Source organism: Hetaerina americana, unplaced genomic scaffold, assembly GCF_022747635.1.
Source record: "Hetaerina americana unplaced genomic scaffold, ioHetAmer1.1.p SCAF_17, whole genome shotgun sequence".
NCBI lineage: Eukaryota > Metazoa > Arthropoda > Insecta > Odonata > Calopterygidae > Hetaerina > Hetaerina americana.
In genome coordinates, this window is record NW_027286730.1 from 4,533,697 (window position 1) to 4,556,463 (window position 22,767).

A 22,767-nucleotide genomic window follows, 5' to 3' on the forward strand; every position below is an offset into this window, starting at 1 on the left:
AAACAAATCTTTAGAGGGTCACAATGAAACGAAAAGACCGATGATGAAAACCAAGTGATAAGTGCGTAGACCAGATGAAGAGATATGACAGTAGAGACCCCTCTCAGGGTGTACGAAATTTAGCAGTGCATATGGAAGAAAAGAGATGTTTAATCAATCTATCTGCAAATGGTGAGAATTAATTAACTGAATTCCTTTAATCAACTGAAGTATATACAGGGTGTGGTAGCATTACTTCCTTGTTTTAATGCAAGTTTGCATTGAAAAAAGGAAGCTATGTTGGCGTATGTCGTTCCCCCAGGTCCTCAGCTAACACCCTTAAGTATTTCTGTTTAACATCGAATAGGGACAACGTGATGCCATTTTTGATGGCCTTTACTCGAATTAACGTCGCATAACCATCCGATTTCTTCACTCATTGCCTTGATGGGTATCGTAAAATACCCCACTTAAAATTTGCTTGCCAAATTTTTCAATAATAAATCCACGAATTGCAGGCGATTTTGGGAGAGAAATTGCTTTCAGAAGTAGGCCCAGAAGTAGGTCCAGTGAAAATTCGTTAGAATTATTCATCGCCATCATGAATGCTGGTAATGAGATAAAGGGGGAACTGGGGAGAGTGTCAGTGCTTATGGAAACTCAGCGACTAGAACTTACAGTATCATTAAAATGCAGACAGTGTGACCTCGCGTGTAGGACTGGAATGCCTTTGGCGAATCGCTGAGGAAAGGCTGTAGGCAGGTATACGCGGGCTTCTGATTTTGCTGTGAGAAGAGTTGACAGTTTTACAAAAGGAAGGAACTCAAGCGTAATCTGCTGCCTCGCGTTCATGTCCCTCTGTTCAACTCAAAAGTCACCATTTTCCTAAAATCAGATCTTCGATGCTAAGACAGGACACAATCATCCAAGAAATTTCGGTAACTCCAGTAAAATTTAGGTACTTTCCCATCAGTATTTTGAGAGTATGATTATAGTACCTCCACCGAACAGCAAGGACTAAGTTTCGCAGATCATCTAATAATGGTCGCGACACCCCTTGTAAAAAAAGCATAAGAAATATCAAGTGGTACAAACTGTTGAGAACTCCCCCCCCTTCCGGCAGACAATTTTTTTATCCGCCCTTGCGCCGCAAGGATAAGAAAGTCACGAAGAAGAAATTTGGGAAAAATAAGTCTCCCTCACGGCAGGAGGGGTAGGAAGTAAAGTTTCAGCGAGTCTCGGGAACGGAGCAAGAAAGCGATAATGCCCCGTGCAGAGGGATGGTGGAACTGGGGGGGGGGGGAATATCCGTGGCGGGGTCCCACTTTTTTATTATTTATATAGACAGGCGTGATGAAAATCCTAGGAAGAGCAGATCCAAGTGAGGAAGGGCGAGGAGGGAGGGGAGCTGAAGATGGAGGTGGCGAAATCGAGGATAAAGAGCAAATGTGAAGGGGGCATGAGAGAGAGAGAGGTGGGTGGAGGGGTCAACTGCGAGGGGGTGGGTTGGGAAGGGTAGGCGGGGTGGTATGCGGGCCCTCATGTCAGGGTGGGGGGGAGAGGGGTCGAGAGGGCGGTGGAGGAGGTCGACGGTAGGGGAGGTTGGAAAGATGGTGGCTGTACGGGTGGCTGGCTGGCCGGCTCACAGAGAGTATGTGGCGCGCTCCGCGACTGCAGGAAGAAGGAAGCTGGGCTCCGGAGCGGGATGAGCGAGATGGCCGAATCGATAGCGGCAGCAGCAGGAGCGAAGGCTGAAATCCGGCAACAGCGCGACCCCCAGGGATCGGATACACGTCACTGCGGGGATATGGGCGTGGATTTGGCAACAGCGCGCGCCAGGAGCCGGGATGGGAGGGATGGCCAGGTTTCAAGGGAGAAAGGTAGGAGGGGGAGGAGGACACGAGGGGAGATGAAGGGAGGAGATGGATTGGGAGAAAGGTGAAAGCGGGTGGGAATAAAACGGGGGATATAAGTGCAAAATGGGGCATGATGGGGAGAAAGGCGAAAGTAAGACTTATGAAGGGTGGGAATGGGGCTTGGGAAGGATGCATGCGGTCTGGGAAGAGACAAGAGGGTTGAAGGGAAAAAATTGGGGTGGTGGTTCAGAAGGAGTGCGCTGTGATGGGGTGGGTTACGAACTCTAAGATAACCAACTCCTCCTAAGTATTCGGACAGCTGAATAACTTGATCACTTACGCACGTTCAGATCTCCCCCTCAAAAAAAGAGGAATGAAAAAAGCAGAATAAATCCCGTGTGTGCGTGGTAAATGAGGTGGTCCCTAGACGCTTCCGTCAACGGGTTTCCCCGGTCCAAATAGGCATTTATAAAAGCTAATGCACTTAAAAGGCCGCACATTTCGGTACCATTTATTTCCTAACAGCATTACGCATTCTACGATAAATGAGGTAACACATAACCACAATAAAAATTTAAGGGTAAATCATGAACTTTGCGTAATACTGGGAAAAAATAAATATTTTTGGTCACTGACACAAAGGCTGCGATACAGTGAGGAACGCAATTTATTCTCAACGAGATGTACACGTAATTCATTCCTACCGGTTGAATAAAAAACTATCAACGGGTTTTTCAATGTTATCCAATACTTTTTGTTATAAATACACTTTCATATTTTATGCATTATGCAGTTTTGTAATTTAAAAGCATTTAATACCTTTAAGGTAAGTGAAGCCCCTGAAAACGAGTATTAATCCCTTGCATGGAATAGCTATTGAAGATATAACAATTTTCATGAAATAAAACATTCGTATTTAGAGACATCCGCATTTCAATGTCTTCCAGCATTTCGGAAAAGACAACACCGAAAACTAATTAAGTGTAGTTCTTCAACAAAAGACTGCAAACGGTTCTGTCTCCCTTTGGAATAAATTCAGGATAGTAAACATTGTATGTCTCCTTTGACATTCCGTCACGGTAATATTCAACGAACTGACATCCTCAGAATGCGAAAGTTGTATTTTAATTAAATTTTACCATAAAGGAGTTAGAAGTGGATAGTCAAACTTTGGAGATGGGAATATCTTGACAAAAAAATTTCATTGGTACCATTTAATTTTTTTTGTTATTACTGCTGGAAAAATATTTAATCAGAGTTTTACTAGCAAAAATGTTTGATATATTTCGGAAATCTCATAGCGGTCACCCTCTCCAACTGACACAAAGATAGTTTTATAGTAGTTTTTTAATAACGTTAAATAATTTGGGAAGCGTAGTGCTGTTATTATGATTCAGGACAAATTAAGTTCAGATCTCCTGCTTCTGCACATTTCTTAATTTGCAACTCCAATCGGTTTTTTCGGCCAAGGATATTAATTCGAGAAAGTAAAAATCGTCGATGTGTAACTGAGTCTATGCCGATGCGTATCTGCATTTGAGTATCCTGATTACCTACAGAAACCATTACGGTTGAAGCATTCATCTTAGTGCGCTGGTGGCACACAAATTTCTAATGTACCCTCTGTAAGAGTTAGAGTGCCCCCGAATGGACGGTGCCGGGTGGGAGGGGAATACATTCGGGGTTATCCAGCCGCCCCACCCTCGGCCTCAATCACGACCACAGATGGAGTGCTGCAGACGACTGCTGGACGCCACAATACCAATTTCGGATTCGCTCACCGGGTCCATTGAATGCAGGCGACGCCACTGCCGCCACAGGAAGAAGTGGGAACTCGGTAGGCGTCGCGTAAACTTCCCTCCCTGTGATCCCTAAATACGAATAGGATATAGAAACCAACCTCGCTAAACTTTAATTGCTAACGAGTGCGCCCGTGAATTAGGATTTTGTAATTATTACAAGTACGATTACACTATAAACACTCACTTGATGCTTTAGAAGTGGTAAGAAAATGCTTCTTATTTCGATACCTGAATTATTCCGAAACAGCATCATAAAATATAATATAGCATCATAAAATACAGGTTACTGGAGCAAATAAGGGAAAATAATTGTTCAACCATTAAAACAGTTTAGGCATACATGTAATTCAAAGTATTCAAACAAATATTGAAATCAGAAAAAGAGAGTGTGAGAATTATAGAATTTAATACCATTTTGAAAGTAGATTTGATTATTAGCACTGTAAATCAAAATATAATGGGCAACATTTAGTTTTGATATTTTAAATGCAGTCACAAAACAGCGTCCAAGAAAAATATATCAATTATGAACTCACTTACTTAACATATCTAATAGACAACAAGCAATAGAAAATTCTCAACGTAACTGATCGACTTAAGAGTCATAGCATTGCTTTCTTTTCATTTTCATCTCAATCGAAGTTGTATCATCAAGCATCTGGTTACCACAGATATAAATTATCATTTGATACACTCATTAGCCTCTCCTAACAAAACATCATATGATAATTCTGGTATCTGAGCGAAAACACGAATCGGAAGAATCGTATTCCATTTAAGCCTCGACTTCAATTTCAAGGTTTGGTACCATCTATGAATGACTTAAATAAGTGCGGTATAAAACGGGCAGCACTCAATTTGACCAAAAAGGTATGAAATTAGAGTTCTTTTATACACTAGTAAAGCTGAAGTATTACGTTATAGAAGAAGTATAAGCAAATTGGAAATTGGGATGTTCAGGAAAAATTACGTTGGCAGCACGTACTATAGCTTAATAAAACCCAGTGATCGTCCAGAAGGTTATTTTGAGAAGTAAAGGGAGAGACTATCCAATGATAACTTCAATAGTGTGTCAATGCATAAGTTAGAATGCCGAACATATGATATAATATTATAGCATAATAGGAGAGTTTCATCATCGCCTGGCAAACGACTGACGTCAGCTGAAGACGATCTCATGATAACGCCTAGGCGCTGAAACGCTCGTTTTATTTTAAAATATATAAATAAGTGGGAAATACAATGTGTGTTCTTTATTTTAACAACTCTTATCCAACACATCACGCTAAACAAGGTTCTATTAATTCAGGCATTAGGATAGGCTCCTCTCTCTGAGCCACCTGTGGTTTCTCAGGAATATCTTACACCCGAAATATTAAACAGATTGAGTTAAGCCGTTGGGCCCCACATGCGTCTCTCGGAATCGATCTCGGTCCCTCCGATTAGTAGTCCAGCACTCTACCCACAAGACTAACATACATATTGGGGCTTAATAGGAAACAAATTTCGCGAGATTTCAAGCCGTCAGATACATTTAAAAAAATAACTTTCATACACAAGGCATGTCTCAATATAGCATTGATATGTACGAGTCATTGCGCTCCAATTTAACCTGCAATCTTCCAAATCTCCATTCTTTTATAGTTTCGTTCGCTGATGGCGGCCATTACTTTTCCCCCGTAATTTATCAGTGACCTACATCTCAGGTCTCTCCCCCTGTATTTCCCTCTATTAAGGTCCTCAATAAGCTTAACACATCACTTGTCACTAGCTTTCCTCTTATTATCAGTGCCTTCATTCGCACTCTTGGAATAGCTATTTTATTAAGTAATATATCTTTCCACTTCATTTTATTCCTCCATCATTCTCAGCATTTTCACTTGTAATTACTAAATATCCCCAATTACTTCTATCTAGATAATGCCAAAAATAAACTTCATAAAATCTCTCGGGGATCCTCCTCGATTCCTACACATTTGTTATTAGTTGCTATTCCCTCTGAAAAATTCCTAATAGTGTAGCCTACAATGGAAAAACCTGGAAGAGAGGAGATCTGGGAAATAATTAAGTGGAACCACAAAAAAAACAAGGGAATTTATGCAAGGAGCTATGTCAGAATAAAGAGATGGGTACAGTCGAGTAGCTTAAAGTGCCTGAATAACATAAAATGGGCTGTTAAAAATCATTTCTTAGATTCATAGACTGTTATGATGGCGATGTGAAGATACCTACGTTTCTTGCAAGTAGAGCTCACATGAGCCAAAGGATTTCGAGAATACTTGCGATTGAGCACGGGTACTTCATCCACAGCTATACATAACTTCCATCTGCTATACAAATCATTTCACCCACTTTATGTCAATTCTATAATTCTTATATTGATTATTACAATTTTAATGTTTATGGAGGTAGGGCTTGAAAGCACCTAGAAAATCACTCACACAATTTCGTGGTCTCTTAGGAGACTAGTTGTCTTACCAAATTCGCCTTTCTCATTAGTGTTATTCTCAATGAAAAATTGTTTTTTTCAAAATTTATATCTGTTTTCAACTCGCTACTTCTTTACAATGCTGCATTTCAAGATAATGGCATGACATTCACGTTGAATACACTCGGCAAGAAAATAGTTTTTTTCAATATTTGTTACTAAATAAATTAGTAAGCGTAAATATCAGATTTACATTCTGTCGGATTTTCGCAGGGGCACATGGGCTTCAGAGGTTCCGACTTTACCCACGGCGCTCGCATGTTTACAGTGGTAGTTCCGCTTACTGCCGCTAGGAGGTCACGAAGATGCCTCCCGGAAGAATCCATGCCAGTGCGTCAAGACCTCAATAGGGCAGCCACGCATCCGGCGGAATTACATACTGCAATTTGTTGAACATTAACGAAAGAGTAGATTACTCTCACTGAGGTAGTACCACTTCGACTCAACAGATTTCATGTGTCGATTTCGGTACTTAATGGTAAATTACTGCATAGTCTGCCGATGAAGGTGCGTTTTTGAGGGCACCATCCAAGCTACACTTATTAGCCCAGCCTAAAATATTACTAAATACCGTAAAAATCATACATTTTTACAGCACCTACTTTCAGCCTCAATTTCACACGAAAATCCTATTATTCAGCATAAACTAGAATAAACAGCTTCGAGTTAAGGTTTTTTTTAAATTGTCGTCTCTCGTTCTTTATTTATTTCTGCCTTCTGTTTTCACCAGCAAGTATATATTTAATTGAATGGCAATCTCCATTTTATCGAAGTTAATGACTCTATTTCTAATAACTTCGCCATTACATCAACGAAAAGCTAGCATCGGTATATATAAATGGAAAATTCAGTCAAACAAGCTGAAATGCTTTTGTGCACAATAATATGTACTATGTTAATCAGCAATGATTTATTTAGTTCATATCTTAGGTATCCTCGAAATAAGGGGCTATAAATATCTAAGAGCCATAGGAAATTATTCATTCTCCCTTAATATGGGTGGTACTTTTCAGTTCCCAGTTTCTATTCATACCGTAGAAATTGGTTATTCAAATACAAATTCTTCCCTCTGTCACGTCATTCCTCCTTATATCTCAGCCTTTAACAACCATGGGGCTCTTTGCTTCTCGTAATAATCTTCAATTACCTTTCAATTCAATCCACTAAATTTTCTTCCTCATCTTATCTTACAATTCTTCCATATTCTTCCTTTCAACAATCGTTTATTTTTTATCCAAAAGAATAATCATTCGGAATTTTCCTTGCTCTTTTTCATAGAAGAATAAGTCTTGAAGTCCTTCAACAATGCACTTCAAATTGTTGTTTTAAATGCTCTCGAATCTGTGATCCGATCATGAAATCAATAAGAAGCCACGAAAAACAGCAAATGAATGATATTTCCTTTATTGCTTATTATTAATAAATAATTTAGTAGTTTCAGGCGTGATGTGGCGGAATTCGAACATAGTAAAGAAAAGGTAGTAACAGTTTTTCACTACATAAAATTATATTGTCCAGTGGATATAATCTAGAGGAAAATTGTTGCTATCTTTTCTTTATCTTATTCTCAGTGTTGCCATTATTTATCTAACGTCACACGCTGCCCTCCTCACTTTATCCCTGACTGATATCGATAGAGTTTGCTTTGGTCGTTTTTTAAATTCGATAAGTGATCATTAGCATTACCTTTGATTCATGTTAAATTTTCTTCAATTAGCCATCAAATTAATTTAAGTATTTTATAGCATAACAGTGAATCTTGTGCATTACTTGTTTCTTAAATCAATGGGCAATTCTGTATTGACAGCTATTATGTTTATTTCTGTTTTCCTTTCCTAATAAATGTATTTAAAAACAATTGCAAAATCTCTATACATCTTCCACGAATATAATTTATATCCTTTTATTAATAGCATGTCTAATCGCTGATATTCAACATTTATATTTTTTACCATTTAATCAGTTTCAACTCCTCGAAATTTCTTTAAACTTTTGACTGAATTGCCTAATTTTACTTACCTCCTACCATTTCTTAGCTTAGACATGGTTATTACCACTTTTCCATTCCCCTATACAAATTTGGTGGTATTACTTAGAATAATTCCCACGTACTTATGTTATTTCCATTCATTAAGTAACATTAATTATTGAAAAATAGTAAATTACCAATTGAAATTAAAATATATTATCAAGTTGAAAAAAAAGTGTCAGGAAAGGACGGCTTCTTTTGACGAAACTCTTGCTAACTAATACGTTGTGTAATGATGATCAGTGAAGCTCGAAGAAAACAATTCTGGTTTAAATTTAATCTGTAGGTATTTTGATAAAACTTTGAAATATAAAATTCAATTCTCCTAAAATTAAAATTTCTAATCTATTGAGTACTTTACTTATAAAATTCATATAATAAACACACAAGAAAATATATCTTTGATAAAATGATCAAATGTGATTTAGGATACCAAAGGTGAAAAATTACCATGAACAAAATACTTTTTTTGACGTGCAAGAGGAAAGAAAAACTAGAAAGGTAAAATCTTTCGGGAATCACTCGGTATTTTCACTCAACTGTGAAAAGAAACAAGCGGTATAATTTTCTTGTGGTAATTTTCTCGAGTGTAATCTCTGTTTGAGGTTCACAGGAAAAAGGACAAAAAAAATGTTTCAAATTAGAAAGTGTGCATAATCTAAATTTCCTTCAAAATTCCAATATATCTCGCACCGCTCCATTCTTATGAAATCTGCAAGTTAAGCTATACCTGTATATTGTCGGTCCTATTTTGAGAATAATTTTAGTTTGAAATACATTAAATAATCATTTAAAATGTCTTAAATAGTTAAAGTACTTGAGTTTTTGTTCATTAGGAACTAAGAACTACTTTAAAGAGTAAATGGTAACATTTTTATGTTCAATGGATGGCATCTTGGAAAAAAAAACGATTTTACAACGCCGATACCCTTCGTATAAAATTAGTGCCTAGATACAGCATACGAATTGCCTACGCCGGTGCGAACAAGAGAAGTTAAAATTAGGACGCTTGAATTATTGGATAATTGAATTTCATTTATATGAGAAAAGTAAACCCCACATGAAAATCAGGTAACAGATTGAAATGGCATTCATGACAAAAGAAAGAAAGGAGTAAGTAGAAAAGTAAGTGTCCGCCACACCGTAATATTTTTGTTTCGATAATTAAGCGGTTCATTGATTGTAGTGATAATCAGAGGAATATTTGCTCCAGAAAAAATTTCAAAATGCGTTACAAAAGCATTAAATAAGGAATATCCTTAATTCTATGAATATCGGCGTAAAAGGTATAGCATTAGCAACAATCAATTGATACGCCATGAAGGTATTCTCAGTGATTAATATGCATCTAAATAAGAACAAAGACAAGGAATTTCTTATGGCGAATCTATTTGTTTCATAAGCAAATGTCAGTTAATTTTAGCCTCATAATCGGTTGCCTTAAGAGACATATACATTGCATTTCATAAAGTCTTATTAGAATCAGAATCAACTGAGTTTTGCTGCTAAGATCCCTGTATTAATAAAGTTAAGGACAAAACGCGGACAAGCGGTACCTTGAGATATTTTTTAATGATACTAATGGATGTTTAAAATTTCTCTACAGACAGAGAAATGGCTGAAATTTTCAAGGAAGAAGTGTTTACTTTCATTACATCGAATATTATTCATTCGAGTCACTCTTAGAGACAACCGTTTCTGACCTACGCAATAGGCGCGAAACTTCATCACTCCTATGCTATGGATATATTACGAAGTTGCTCAATCGAAAGGGTTACGCGGGAGATAGAAATTGTAAGTTCAGTCTAAAAGTAAACATCAAAATGGTATTGCTTAATATGTGATGGAACTACTTAAAACTTTAAAATAATCTACATTTGATCATTAACTCAGCACCGCTAACTAAATTTCCCTTAAAAAAGAATTTCCTTGCGGATCGCACTAAAAAATTGCTGTTTCTTACAATTGTCAAAGATTTTCTGCGTAGATATGCAACCAGACTTTCGGTGATAGTTCTAGTCATTTTACACGTCATCCAAGTGGAGTGATTGTATTAACTGCAAACACCAGTGAAATTAGTTGACTCAAAAAAATCTCTAATCATGCCACTTAAAGGATGCCAGCGTACGTATTTCGACACCAAATGGCATAATTACATTGAAAAAACGGCAATTGGCTTAGAAATACTTGAAATGTAATAAGACAACGTCGTTTTGCGGTCCAAAATCGGGGAGAACCAACGCCATAGACACAACGTAGCCGTTTATCTCCTCGGAGGAGTTTACCTCAGGCCAGCTCCGCAGGTTTATCAAAAGATTCCCTAAATCAGGAGATTTACTAACAAAACGTATTATCACATTTTACTTCCCTGTGTTGCGAAGTTAGTTGCATTCATAAAGATATTACTTCTATTTCAACCAAAAAAAAACTGTAAAGACACATTTACCTTAAAATAGTAAACAAATTGAAGCTGTGAAAATGGAATATTATGTTGCATATCGCGTAATAGCGGCACATCATACTGTTAATAATATTGATTCTAGAGAAAAAGTTTTAAAAACGCAACTGTATACTTAATAGCGAATTCAATGGATTCAAAACAATAAAAAGATGTTGCGTCATTTAACATACGCGGTGGTTTCGTTTTTAAGTAATGATTACTAAGAAATGACCAAGATATTAGCATAAAATTTATTTTGTATATTTTTGATCCTCATGTAAATAATTTTGTGAGTCGTAGTTAATAATGTTGATGTGTTTGGTTTCACGAAGCCTTAGATTGAAGTAGCTCGCAATATGGAGAAGATAGAACCTCGCAGCGCGATTAGATTCCTTCATTTGAAATGATACAGTGCCCGACCAATCGACATTTAAAAGATGGCTGGATATGGAAATGATAAGCCGCCATATGAAACAGTTGTGAGGTGGCGAAGTAATTTTCAAACTGACCAATTGTCCCTCGTAGACGATCCAAGAAGTGGAAGAACATCCCTCTCGGCCGATGCTGCCACAATAAAGAAAGTGGACTTTATCCTAGCAACCATCCAAATGATCATTAATAAGTCTGATCTTAGTTACGGCAGTGTGGAGAATTATTTGTGAAGAACTGCACATGTTAAAGGTGTCAGCACGCTGGGTTCCACGAGAATTGACTCCTTTTCATAAGCAAACACGGCGCGACTGACAACAAAAGCGATGTGGCTTTGAAATTTTGCCACACCCGCCTCATTCTCCCGATCTCACCCCAAGCAAATTTTTCTTATTCAGAGAACTCAAAATATGATTGTAGAGTCAGAGATTTGACAACATAAATGACATAATTCACGAGATTAAACAATGGCTTTCGACGAAATCTGCTGAGTTTTTCGATGAAACGCTGGGAGAAATGCATAACTCTGGATGGTGACTATGTAAAGATGTTTCAAGAACAACAAACAAAAATTCAGTTTTTATTTTGATTACTTTATTGTAACGAATACAATTATATGATGTCGCTAGCAGGATACTATAATCATTCAATTCGCAATTGTCAATATAAATGGGGTTAATTTCGAATAATTGTAAACGCAAGCAACGAACTCGATTACAAATTTGGCTAATGGTAATCATTAATATTATCTATTATACTATTCGGAACTTCTTAAAGACATCGCGCCATGTCTATTTTAAACGCACTTGTCATCCATTTTACATTCCATTACGGAAATGAAACCGTTTCCAAAATATCTAATCTTAGTCAAATTTCCCTAATTCGCTCTCATTTAATTTAGGAAGCCTGCGGAATAATATCGCTGCTCTTAACTTCACATAACTTATCCTATTCAGATCTAGGCAATTCAATAATGCAGGGGCTCGATATCGTTTGTAACTCTGTAACGGCCCTGCATCCGGTCATCTTGCGAAAACGTTTTCATCCTACTCCTAATGCGACAGCGATCCCCCGCGCAAAAATGAATTTGGGAACCGACAAACTTATGGAAGGGAGGCGTGCAGTGGTCGCGGAAGTGCAGTGCAAGACGTTTGTTGATGCGCGGATTCCGTACGCGCGTGGAGCACGGTAAAAGTTATCCCAGATTATGTGACCTACCTACCAAGAGGAAGAATAGTGGTTTACACGATGGAGCCTTTTGCAAATTCGCAAGCCCAGCGATATAGCATCCCAAGGATCGGTGGTCGAGGAACACGGGCTCAACGCCACAATGAGGATTTCACCAAATCGGGAAGAAGACGCTCCTTTGTTTATTCTGCGGCGCTACTGATAATGGAGGGTGGGGCAACATGAGTTCCTTTTTTATAAAGCAAAACCTCTTTAAACCCCTGTATTATCTACAAATTGAAATTTACATACACACTCGCATATCATCAAATGACGCTCTTAGCCATTTGAAAAAATTGGGCATAGGGAAGGAAATCAGGTTAGGAAAAATATCGTCGAAAAAAGGGATAAGCAAATTTCAACGAGAAATATGCAACATCGGGGTTCCAAATCATCTCTCTTTCCATGTCTTTGAGCCCTTACCAGGAGGGCCCGGGGTTTGGACACCGGATACCCCATATTTCTTCCGTGAAAATATACTTATCCTTTGGAGTCGTCAATACATCTATATATGTATGTATTGACGACTCCAAAGGATAAGTATATTTTCACGGAAGAAATATGGGGTATCCGGTGTCCAAACCCCGGGCCCTCCTGGTAAGGGCTCAAAGACATGGAAAGAGAGATGATTTGGAACCCCGATGTTGCATATTTCTCGTTGAAATTTGCTTATCCCTTTTTTCGACGATATTTTTTATATATATATATATATATATATATATATATATATATATATATATATATATATATGCATACATACATACATATATAGACGTATTGACGACTCTAAAGGGGAAGTGTATTTTCACGGAAGAAATATGGGATATCCGGGGTCCAAACCCCGGGCCCTCCGGATAAGGGCTATATATATATATATATATATATATATATATATATATATATATATATATATATATATATACACATATATACATACAGACAAACACATATGCATGCACAGTAGGAATGAGCTTAAAATGGCCCAGTTAGCACGGATCGCCTCAATCCTCAACGACCAAAAACTTGTTCATTCACTTCGTATCAAACGAGATTTCTCAACAAATATTATTCGGCTGCCTGCTGTATTCCTTCCGGCGATTGGATCAAACCGCGAGAAAGGGGTAGTTTAGAGTGGAATAGGGTGAAGGAGAGAGGATAGGGTGAAGGGGATTGTGAAGAGGAAATTGTGGGGAGGGGGCATCAAGGTCACGCCATAACGCCGCCCTTTGAAGAGGAGAGAAAGAGAGAAGAGAGATATGTGGCCGAAAACCGTGGAGCGGGCACGAGAGATAGGAGAAGAGTGGGGCTGGGAACCGGGAGCGAAAGGGAAGGAGGGCGGAGGTAGGGGGATTTCACGGGTAGGCAACGGAGAGGTGGGCGAGCGTGTGTATGTGTGTGCGTGGGGGAGAGATAGTTGTGTCCTGGGTGAGGAGGGAATGGGGAGAACTTTAGGAGGACACAGGTGGGGGGGCCAAGGGAAGGGGAATATGTGGGGTTTGGGGGAAGGAAGGGGAAAGCAGGCAGCAGCCACGCCCATCAGCCGCATGCGCGCGCAACCCCCTCTCAGCTGCAGTCGGCACAAATCTATTATTGCGTCTACGCTCTAGCCTACTATATATAAATACTACGTATGTATATTTAGACATGAAAATACACTCTCACCGGAAGCATCTGCGGTTCGATTCTTATCTTCGGATTTGAAAGCGCCCTTCATGAGATAATTGGAATATCCTCCCAGAAGATATTGCGTCGTCAACATCCGGGCTGATGTCAATGCTTTTATGAAGATACGACGCAATCAGCTTTACTCATCAGTAACCGCCGTACCCTGATGGAACTAAGTATTAACGCTCATTATTACTCACGCGTTCCGCTTCACAGTTATCTGCTTTAAATTTATAATCGTGTGTTTGAATAGATGAGAATCAAAACTCGTTTTCGGAAATACTTCTAATTTAAAATATCCCCTGGATATAATAATGATATAGAATTTCCTTTTTTTATCCAATATGTGAGGACGTAATAAAAAACATAAAATCTTTAAATTGCATTAGAATTTTCTTTCTCCTTGGAAATGCAGTGAACGCTGATAAATTAGCCAAAGAACAATTTTTCGCCACGCGGAGTTATATTTTTTGGGAAAATTATGTTCTTCTAATTCCTTTTCGAAGTCTGGCGGTGTTTGGATAAAAACAGTTGCAATAGGCAAGTATTTATATTTTTCAATAATTAACCTGATTAGATAATGAATCGAGAAATCTGAAGTACTAAGTTAATATTTATTTTTTACAATCTGTTGCTAAATAATTAACTTTGGATAAAAATATATTTGAAACAGCAGAGCTCTAACCAAAACTTATAATTCTTGTCCAGCCCTTTTTTCGCCATGTTGTCTGAAAATCCGATTCTGGCGGTAATGGATCACTAAAGAGAAAAAGGCAGTACAGTAGATAAGAAACCATAAAGGAGACTAGCAAATGCAGAGTCCCAGATGACTGAGATGAGCAAACAGCCAAAGGCGTGCTACGGGTGAAAAGAGTCTGCTTCCAGAGTATTTCTTATGGAGACTTCAACTTCATAAGGCCATTATTTTTCCTTCTCACACGTTAGCAAGGTCATTTTCCAACAAAAGAACAGCATGAAAAAACTAAATGAGTTCTACCTTTTAAAAATTGCATCTCACTTATATACTGGGCATATTTCAATAGCCTTAATTACAATTTCATTATTTTTGATATCTAAATTAAGTTAAATAGTTATTATTTCAATAAATAATATCATTATGTACATATTTTTCCTAGGTAGAACTGAGTTGAACAACACTAAGTGCGTAAATACCCATTTTCTTAACTGTTTTACTTTCTTTACTGTTAACATATTTTTCAATAAGACTTACCATACATTTTTAGCATTTTATCCTGGTCCTGTTTCGGTGAACCAACCGAGAATGCTACGCAAACAGCTTAACTGTGTGTCTCGATTTAAACTACTCTTTTTTCCTCTGTAAATTACGTATGTTGTCATGAGCGACCAGTCTTATCTTGCTTTTGAAAATGATAACAATTTTGTCTACAAAAATTAGGAAAAAACTTTTTGTTTCCTTTGTGACACCATAAATTCATTTTACACAACTGGAACTCAGTGAATCCAACACTACCTTACATTTACTTCAAATAATTTCTAATTTCCAGTTCAGTTACCAATTAGTCTATTATAATAACAGTACTCGTAGAACTGAAAGGAGATTATGATGAAAAATAAATACAATTTTTCCAAAATTTTTGTTTTCTTTGTTGGGTCGGGCACTTCTGGGATTACCCTCGTAGTCTCCGGAGAATGAATCAATGAGGTAAATGGATTTATTACATAAAGCATTAGAAAGAGAATCTATGTCGACGATATTTTCTACGAAAACTGTTGAATTAGACCACCATTTTTCATTCTCTAAATAATAGGTCATTAGTCTCTTTAATTTTAATTTTCATAGTTAAAATATCCGTGAAAACAAATTAAATCACAAAACGGCAGTCTACCTTGAATGGTTCGCAAGAATCTGTAACATGCTCCTAAATTCTTGTATTCCGATTCCTCACTCCAGAAATAAGGAGAGAAACCCTATTAGCAAACTAATGTTTCTCGATATCAACTAAAATACACACAGAGTACAGTATTGTATTCGAATATCAGCGCACCATGGTTAGAATGTGAAAATTGAGAAAGAAATTTCCAGCGAGACGCAAGGGATTTTCAAGTATTTTGATTTTGATTCGGAAAAGGTTTCTGACCAGAAAAAATCTCAAAAAGAGTTGATCGAGTATGATTTGTTTCAATAGAAATCCAGCTCAAGAACTTAAATTCTTTGATTCACCTGTTTATGTCATATTGCCAAAAATATGAATGTAGTGGGCTTGTTAAGGGTATAAACACTCTTCGGCAATATTTTCAATGATTTACTAATGAGTGACTTTGTACGCTTTCTTGCTAAGGTACAAAGACGTACGACCACCGGCTGGAGACTTTCGGGTTTGAAATCCAAATGATACCTTGAACGGTGGCATAGCACTGAAACTGTTCTGTATACCGTCTTTCGGATTTTAGATTTTCGTAAAATGTCGAGCCTAATTGAGAACCTTAGGTATTACACCGTAACAGGCCGCAATAGTGCTCATTTCGAGTAAAATTTTACAATTGCCTTTTAGAATCAAACTTCAGGTTGATTACTGCAATTTTTCGTGATTCTGAATATTTAACAAGAATTTGTCAAGAATATGATAACCAGGAAAAATGTTTATTCCAGTCAATTTTAAACATAGTAACTCAGTACTGAGGTGAAGGTGAAGGGAAAGTCAGGATTTAAGAAGGAAAAATCGGTTTACACTATTAGGGATGCAATGGGTTAGCTGATAGTCAAAGTAGACGATGTCCTGGCATGATCGAAAGAATATATAGAGGAGATGAACGGTGAATATAATAGGCCAGTGTATTTTATGCGAAAAGGGGAATATTATATCAGTAAGGATAGTTTATGCCCAGGAATATTTAACTGTTAGATAGAAAAAACATTAAAGGGAATAAAATTGAAGAAATCTGAGTGAATAGATAACATCCCTGCAGATGTACGCAATATCTTAGGAAATCAGCGAAGGAAGAGTGTTTATGGGTTCATTTAAATCTTTTATGAGGGAGGAATTGTGGGAGAAAGACTTTATTAGCCAAGTATTGATCAGCCATCCCACAAAATGGAAATGCAGTAGTATGTGAGGACTATATGTTAAATTTCATATGTCTTGAAGGTGGTAATAATAATAGTTAACAGAGATCGTTTTAGGCTTAGAAAGACATGCCTATGTAATAATGAGGTCAATAGCAAAAATGAACATACAGTGCAACCAGGATGCATTCTTATGCATCGTAGATTCGGGGAATGTAAACTTGACAGAGTAAAATGAGCACGAATAATGATCATTTTGCAAAAGATAGAAGTTTCTTGGAGGGATAAATGGCTTATTCTGAAGTTGTACATCCCCGCAGCACTATAGTGACAGAGGGCGTTGAGAGAAATTAAAAGAAGCCATGATAAGTGGCTGCAAGAGATTTTGATAGGCAATACGATGCTAAAGGCGGTAATATATTATAGAGGAGAGAATGTTGTATTGTATTGGGTTTAAGGTTGGTGCTACTTAGGGCTCAGGAGTATAGTAGTGTGTCGTGCCATGGTCGAGCATAAACATCATTTCCGATAGACAATTGCTAATGATAATGCATACAATTTCTTCAACCAATGTCTCTTGCTAAATACTTTTTACATTTTAAAAATATTTTTGTTTAGTAAACTTAACAGCCATTTAGTATTATTTTCATAAGATTGCAGTGCAGTTCATCAATTAAGTTTTAAATAGTAACTAATTAACGATGCTTTGATTATTGCTATATTTTGAGTATGTTTATGAACTATGAATACCACAGTTCTTCCAGGGTACAGAGTTACGACTATTGAGAGTATTGGAGTTATGTAGTTTTATTTATTTATCTAACTTCATTTAGAAAATTGCGGGAAACACTGACTTAGCCTCTACTTCTGGCACCCAAAATATCACAAAAGTTTCGGTTAACCTCAACTAATAGTCAGCATATTAAGGATCCAATAAATATTTTAATCTGATTAGATATTATTATATTAGAAATTAGACCGAGCGTCCTCGGTAATAAATCATATTTATTCAACATGATTTCACTTCATTTTTTGAGGAAAAACGAAAAATGCGAATCGTCGTTTCATTATAATTGCTTCCACTGTACGCCTCCTGGGAAAAACATGCGTGATATGTCACGTTCCACATGAGTGATGTGTCGAGTGTCTTCTGGAAAGGGACAGAAGGGCCTTGAAGGAGGAAGGAGGACTGCGTTTGAAGAGTTAGGGAATTAAAAGATGCGTGTGCTCATCGAAATGAGCCATAGGGAATGGTAAATGACAAATAAGGCATAATAAAACAGCGACGAGGAGGTGAATTTGGAGATGCAGTAAATAAACCACCCGATTAACCAACCAATCGTGGAAATAAGGCACCCTAAAAGTAAATACTTTCTGAAATTCGAATGAAAATATAATTTCGGGTAAATACGTACATAATATAGGGCTCCAGCTAGAAATCTCTTGTAAAAAAGAACCAAAACCAATGCTACCTATGAGGTTTTGGTATAAGCCGCATCATTTAAACATATCACCACTCTTTTCGTCCGGATCACATTTTGCTAGCCACACGAACTTGCTCCTCCCGACTAAAAACCTGATACACAAGATAGATTTCGAGGTTTACATATCTGAATTATCTGCATATTTTTCCTGTTTTCTTGGAGAATATGCACTAGAAAGTATGAACCTCGGACCACAATATTACTCGTCCTCAGCATATTTGCATCATTATGGAACCGCATTACCATCGTACCTCAACATTATTAAGTTTTGCCATCAATATTGCCAAAAAGCTATTGTATGCTCAAATACTGAAGTTTTGAAGAAAAAATATGCAGGTTTATTTGGAAGCTGGTTGCTGAACAGAATATAATCACTTCGGTATACAAACCTCATAACCCTGATTAGATGAAATTAATTCATCATAGCACAAAATCATAGCGTTACTGGTGCGTAAGGTTCACGCTTAATAATCTGAATGTCCAGGGTACAAACGCCGTCTCTGGCATTGGTGCTTATGAACTCTTTGGGTCGGCTGAATGGCTGTTCTGTTGACAAATCAAGGCTAATCGGTATCCCAAGAATGTAGAGGTCATTAATTATTCCACGCAGTGGTAGGTTACTATCACTGTTTTATTTTTCCTTCCTCTTTCATGGGGTTAAAATTAATTCAAATTTTAAGTAAACGATGAAAGCGGATAAACATTGATTGAATGAATCGAAGAAAATTCAGCTCCACTCTACCATTTTACAATCAGCTTCATATGGCATCGCCTATCAATGCAAATTTGTTGCTAATTTTCTAACTCTGAAATTAAGTCTAACATCTTGAGTAGGATAGCATTATTTCTTAGTATTTAACAGATTACCTCGGTTTATTTTGCCAGCCTTAATTTCTTTTTCATTAATCACCTAAACCTAAGTATACTGTTTTGCATAAGATAAGCGATGCACTCGATAAGGCCTATTGATATCCACAATTATTCAAACACTACGAATAAATAAAAATTTTAAAAATTATTAGGAGGCAATTAAACTATATTGATGAAGTTTATAGTTATAGTAGAAGCACATTAAATGAGTGCAGCTTTTTCCTAAATAAGATAAAATATACGCGGGTACAACGAATTATTGCACTTGTCTTTACTGTTGAAATCTACAGGCCATATTAATTCATCAGCAAATTTAAATGAAATAACAACAGATATTGACCCGAAGGTTGGTTTGAGAGTAGAGCTCACCTAATTCTTAGGCCAACGGCATGAAAAATTTACACATCAGGGTTTGGGGGCTAATTCCTTTCCTTGTGCTGGCTACGGTTTCCTGGGAAGATCTATTACCCGCAAAATCACAAAACCTGGGTGAGGCGTCCTCAGTCGGAGGGCCTGGATTTGATTCCTGAGTACGACCAGAGGCGTCCTCAGGAATCAAACCCAAGCCCTCCGATCAGTATCCCAGCGCTCTAACCACTTAAATACCACTTCCTTCTTTGGAATAACTAATTCCATAGTCACAATATTCAATGAATCGCTGAGCAAGCAAGGAGCTGCCACTATTTGTGCTTACCGAAAAATTGGCTGGCAATGCTGGAGTACAATAGTATTGTAGCCATAAACCACCGATGGTCTGGAATTGAGCATAAACTGAAATCTTATTTTGCTTCAACAAGATTTGGCAACACTCGCCCAGTTTACGTATCTACTTCATCGTTTTCGCAATTGAAATTTAGCGATTTATACTAAGACGGAGGCCATCACTGAAACGAGTAAATATACTAAATAGGATATGCCATGTAGCCGACACGTGCATAAAAGTAAATGAATTTATAATCAGAAAAGGGGTTCCCTTTACAGCGTCAAATATTACAGATCTTATTGACCCTAAATGCCCATTCAAGAAAATTTCAGAATGGCTAATGATTTGCACCGCCCTCCTAGATTATGAAACAACACCTGCAATGTTCTATAAATACTCTATAATTCCCTTATACCACCCGTAAATCACGTTAATGCCATACTTATTTATTCTTGGCATGCAAACAAGCAGTGAAACAGCGTCAAATATTGAGTTACGATAAAAAACTCCGAGACAGAACTAAAACCATCGCCAGTTATTTTTGTTTTACTTTCACGCCCACCTCAAATGATTCCATTCCAAACATGTGTTTCACTGATTTCTATGACGACTTCCACGAGGAAAATTAATGTTTCCAATTTTTCTCCACTCTTCACTTCTGCACCGCAGGGTAGAGAAGGAAGTATGCAAATGGAATTCCTGTGTACCCTGAAATAGAGCAGTCATTCCCTCGCTTGTTAAAGCGCGTGAATTCCGACCCGCTCTGCTCGGGAGAGCAGGCCGTGAGTTGAAATAAGGAAGAGTGCAAAGGGCACGTGGAAGTGAAGGCGAGAGGAGGTGGGGAGAGACGGGATGGGTGGAATGATGTCAGAGGGGTCGGAAAGAGCAGGCGGGGGGGGCGGTTGGGACCAAGAGTGTAAGTATGAAAAGAAAAGGGGTTGGCGAGGGGAGAGAATGATTCTGAAAGGAGAGGGGGCAGGAGGGATATATATCTGGCAGTAGGACTTGAAGGATAAGAGTAGATACGTACAGAACGGAGACGGCGGGGTGAATGTCGTTTGGGGAGGATGTGACAGGGGAGGAGGAGGAGGTTAAAGGAGGGTTGTTGTCACGGATAAGGGAGTGGAAATGCAGGCGAACGGAATGGGATCGTCGAAAAAGAGGTGGGGAGGATTAAGACGGGCGGGAGGCAAATGAGACGCAGAAAGAGAAGAGGTGAGATCGTGGTGAGAGGAGAAGGGAAAAGGGGAGTGGGTACGAGTCGGACGCAAGATTGCAACCTTATATTCCTCTCCCGCCAGATATTTCCCCGGACGAAGGAGAAAAGGAAAAAAAGATTCCCGTCGTCATAATTAATGCTCCTAGAATGAAGCTCGTAAGGAGTTCTTCCTTTACCATTATAAAAAAACTCAAATACGTTGCTCTTCATCAATTTCTTCTTTTGAAACGAGTGTGCCCATTAAGAAAAATTCACACATTGTGTCATCTCTTGGCTACTTGGTGATTATACGAAAATTACGCCAATCGGTGACCTACTTCTCTATCTAACGTAATAGACGTGCACAAATGGTAAGCTGTATTGGTTTCTTTTCACTTAGGGTATAAATATTATTTTGAGCCCTGGTGAGGAACACGATTTTAATTCCATTTTCTGACGGGGGAAACTTGAACCCAGATGGTTAGGAGATCCTTCGACCAAACGTATGCGGGGTGATTTTTTTTTAAAGTAACATTTTTATTGGGAAAGCATTGAAAACTCAGGAGAAGAAACAGAAAAATATCCCGAGAGCATGCGTACAAGAATCATTGAGCCTCATTAGAAGCGAGCGCAAAAACTAACCAGTCAAATGAAACTGCAGTAATATGATTATGAATCGCTCAATAAGGTTTTTTATTTGAATTGTGGGCTCGAAGTTGAGTCGCAATCAAAATTGATCAAGATATTTTAATAAAATATGATAACTACGATGAATAACTTTCTTCGTATAGCGCTTCTTAATACATACATATCGGGTCAAATATGAAAGTATTCCAGCAATGGATGATGTAATAGCTGTACTATCTCTAATGATCTTCACAAAAATTAATAATGTATCTCCGGAGAAAAATTTTGAAAGGATCTGATGAACAGAAACGCTGAATTTTGTGGAATAAACTTCAACACAATTATAATATCACTGTTTTTCCCCTTAATTAAAATATCTCAATCGCTTATCCGAGACATTTCCAACCGAAAGACTCCGGATCAAGCCCGGATGGGTTGGTGAACCTGATCGGTCGGATTAAGGGGAGGGTTTGAGACGGAGGGGAGGAAGTTAAGGCGGGAAGTGCATGGAAAAAGTGGAATGGAGAAGAGGAGTGAGAAGAGGAAAAGAGCCGGGTGAGATGAAGGGGAAAAGTGCAGAGTGGAAATGAGAAGATTGACGTGTCGGGGAGTGAGTGGTTTGAGGGTAAATGTAGGGGAGAGTCGGGAGTCGAGGTGGGGGAGCAGGGGTGTTGGAGGAGATGGGGTGGAAATAAGAGGTTAAAGGAGCGAAGTGGAGAGAGCGGCGTGGCTGAAAGTGGGAAAGGTAGGGGAAAAACTGTCGAGAGGCGGGGAAGAAGACGGAATGGGGAGAGGAGGGGGAAGTGCGGGAACAAAAGAGGCGAGAAATGAAGCTGGTTGGTGGTATGGGGGGGGGAAGAGGAACGCTGGCAGCGGGCAACGCGGAGGAGAAACTATTTGAGCTCGCTTAGAATCCGCTCCAGA

General features: G+C 38.2%; 1 protein-coding gene across 1 annotated transcript in view; it reads right to left on the reverse strand.

Annotated features, from left to right (window-relative positions):
• Positions 1-22,767, reverse strand: part of LOC139687156 (protein still life, isoform SIF type 1-like) — a 298,610-nt gene that overhangs the window by 175,134 nt on the left and 100,709 nt on the right. The gene's annotated exons all lie outside the window — the stretch shown is intronic.